Below are 3,986 nucleotides of genomic sequence, written 5' to 3'. Positions count from 1 at the left end.
TATTTCTAGCATCAACTCTTATACTGACGAACGAAAAGCCTGGAACAGAGTGAATAAAATCAAAGGTCGGCAAACTCATCCTCTACCATTAGTAAACACGCAAGGAAATACCCTTCAGGACCAAGCTGACTCTCTTGGGGCACATTTTGAAAACATTTCTAGCCCATTGCATTACTCCGGTGCATTCCTTAGATACCAGAAACAAGCTGAGAGACTGCCTCTGGACCTAAAAGGAAAGAGCGATGAATCGTACAACCGTCCTTTCAATATGGCTGAATTTCAGGCTGCACTACATAGTTGTAATAAATCAGCTCCTGGAACCGATCGAATAATTTACGAGATGATTCAACACCTGCATCCCGAAGCACACAAAACGCTCCTCTCCCTTTTTAACGCCATATTCTCTGCCAGCTACATCCCGTCAGCCTGGAAGCAAGCAGTCATAATCCCTATTCTGAAAGAGGGCAAGGACCCGTCTTTGGCCAGCAGCTATAGGCCTATAGCCCTAACAAGCTGCCTATGTAAGTTTTTTGAGAAAATCACTAACCGTCGCTTGGTGCATTTTCTTGAAAGTAACAAGATACTAGATCCCTTGCAGTGTGGCTTCAGGGAACATAGATCCACAACAGATCAGCTTGTTCGTAATAATAATATATGGGGTTTTACGTGCCAAAACCACTTTCTGATTATGAGGCACGCCGTAGTGGGGGACTCCGGAAATTTTGACCACCTGGGGTTCTTTAACGTGCACCTAAATCTAAGTACACGGGTGTTTTCGCATTTCGCCCCCATCGAAATGCGGCCGCCGTGGCCGGGATTCGATCCCGCGACCTCGTGCTCAGCAGCCTAACACCATAGCCACTGAGCAACCACGGCAGGTAGATCAGTTTGTTCGTATCGAGACAAATATCCGGGATGCCTTTGTGCACAAACAGTTTTTCTTATCGGTATTTTTAGACATGGAGAAAGCATACGATACTACTTGGCGTTTCGGAAATTCTTCGTGATTTAGCTGGAATGGGCGTCCGAGGCAACTTGCTAAAGGTGATTCAAAGTTATCTGTGCAACCGCACATTTCATGTTCGGATTGGTAACGTCCTGTCTCGTCTATTTACTCAGGAAACAGGTGTGCCACAAGGTGGAGTGCTGAGCTGTATTTTATTCCTTGTAAAAATGAATTCGCTCCATACTATCATACCACGTTCAATGTTTTATTCCGTATACGTGGATGATATCCAAATAGGTTACAAGTCATGTAATCTTAGTATCTGCGAGCGACAAGTGCAGCTTGGCCTGAATAAGTTGTCTAAGTGGGCAGACGAGAACGGCTTTAAACTGAACCCTGAAAAAAGTACATGCATTCTTTTCTCCAATAAGAGAGGGGTAATACCGGAGCCCGTTATTGATCTTAATGGAGAACGGCTATCTGTTAGTCATGAACATAAATTTCTAGGCCTCATTTTAGACTCCAAACTAACTTTTACCCACACTTAAGATATCTGAAAATGAAATGCTTGAAGACAATGAATCTACTGAAGCTCTTGTCCCGCACATCTTGGGGAAGTGACAGAAGATGCCTCTTGAGCTTGTACAAAAGCCTTATACGGTCACGCCTTGACTACGGAGCCATTGTGTATAACTCTGCGACGCCTATTGCTTTGAAGATGCTCGATTCTGTCCACCACTTGGGTATCCGTGTTGCTACTGGTGCGTTCAGGACTAGCCCCGTAGAAAGGCTGTATGCTGAATCTAACGAATGGTCCCTACATCTTCAAAGAACATATTTAAGTCTCTCATACGCCCTAAAAGTGAAATCAGATTTCCATCATCCATGCCATTCAGTTATTTACGACCTGTCTACGGCTAGGCTTTTCCGTAACCGCCCAGGCACTAGACCTCCTCTGTCCCTTCGGTTGGAAGCATTGTGCGAAGAAACAGGTTCGCCGATTTTAGAGAATGTCATAATGGTAACTACGCGGCTTCCACCGTCGTGGGAATGGCAGTCTATCGAATGTGACATCTCGTTTGCAGAAATATCAAAACGAGCACCTGAGGCACACATACGGTCACATTTTCTTGAGCTTCAGGAGAAATATTCTTGTGCTGAATTCTTCACAGATGCCTCTAAGTCTTCTTCTGGTGTTGCTTACGCAGCGCTAGGACCAGCATTCTTAATATCCGGTACATTGAACCCACATACATGTATCTTTACAGCGGAAGCATATGCAATACTCTCTGCAGTGAAGCACATCAGGCAAACGAATCTTACTAGGGCTATGGTATTTACAGACTCATTGAGTGTAGTGCGAGCCCTTATGAATGTACGTAAACATAAAAACACTGTCTTTAATGAACTGTATACATTGCTATGCTCAGCTTATAGTGCTAAACAAATGATCATCCTATGCTGGGTACCTGGCCACTGTGGCATAAAGGGCAACGAAGCTGCTGACGAGAAAGCTACTTCAGTAGCTTTTAGTGACACGGACATAAACATACCCATCCCAGCCACCGATCTTAAAGCATACCTACGTCACAAGCTCAAAATCCATTGGCAGCAACAGTGGAATGCTGAGATATCAAATAAACTGCACTTGATAAAACCCAAATTAGGATATTGGGTATCGGAGAGAACATCACGATATAACGAAGTGCTCCTTTGCCGATTAAGAATAGGACACACTTACGGCACTCACTCTTACCTCTCGACTGGGGGGTATCCTCCCACTTGTAGTAAGTGCGGCCAAAATCTCACAGTCCTGCACGTTCTTATTCAATGCCCTGCAATAGAAGCACAGAGGAAAAAGTATTTCATTTCCGCATATCGCGAAAATATTCCTCTTCACCCGAAATTTTTTCTCAGCAATGAACCGCTTTTTAATCCGAAACTAGTTTTAGAGTTTTAGCTGAAACAGACACACTCGAAATTATTTGGCCAGGAAATTTTTAGCTCACGCATAACAGCCCTGTGCTCAAAGGCTTTATTGAAGCTAAAGTGTCAATGTTATGTTTTTATTGCATCATGCTTTTAACGAAACCCCATTACCATAGCCCACAGCACTACTTAGTCAGAGTCATTATTTTAGCAACTATATATTTTACGCCATCCACAGCGACCGATTTTAGGCCTTTTTACTGCCATGTCACATATACCATGAGAAATTCATTGTCTAATTCATTGCCTGCATCATTCACAATGCACCGTTAACATTACCTTTGTCATGGCGCTCTTTGGCCCTACCTGGCCCTTGCGCCATAAAACACCACACATCATCATCATCGAATCGGCGCTCTCGCACGCAGATCCTCTGGCAGCCGTAGCCACCACTGCGGCAACGCTAGGCCTAGCTGCTTCGACGTTCGCTGTGAAGCTTCTTGCCGTTGGGTGCCGCGTTTTTTATTGAAAGAATTCGCTGCTGTCAGCAATGGCACGGACTCCGCCTTTGTGGTCCTCGCGATTGGCTTAGAAGCTTGGAAAGCACGGTGCGTTGCATAATGCCGGTTACCGAAAGTCAGTTTCGCATCTGTACAGCAATGTTACTTGGTGAAGTATTGCAGTGAAGCATAACAAGCGTAGCAAGGGGCTATTTTCACGGGACACAGTATGTATTCCTTAATTATACACGCGTGCACCCGGTATTTGCTGTCACAGTACGAGCACCAATATGCCTAATACGTGTACCGACAGGCCTGCAGAGCGTTTTCGAATGTGCCTGTGGCGGATGGAGCCCTTAAAGGCAGTAAATGACATGCATTTATTTTTTTCAACTGGCCGAGTTTTCGGGCGTTTTCGCAGCCCCTAGGGAGTTCGAAAAATCGGACGTGAACTGTGCAACTTACCAAGAAGATGCTTCAAATGGTCCGTGGGGCAAACGAGTGGCGGAAGGAGGACAAGAACAGAAAGTACCTACGCATTGGGGAATGAACGGGAAAGGAAGCATGTTGCTGCCGTTTTGAGCTCAAAAAACAAAGTGTTGGCTAATGCC

The sequence above is a fragment of the Dermacentor andersoni genome, chromosome 2, assembly GCF_023375885.2.
Source record: "Dermacentor andersoni chromosome 2, qqDerAnde1_hic_scaffold, whole genome shotgun sequence".
In the NCBI taxonomy this organism is placed as follows: domain Eukaryota; kingdom Metazoa; phylum Arthropoda; class Arachnida; order Ixodida; family Ixodidae; genus Dermacentor; species Dermacentor andersoni.
Note: the sequence above shows the minus strand (reverse complement) of the source record.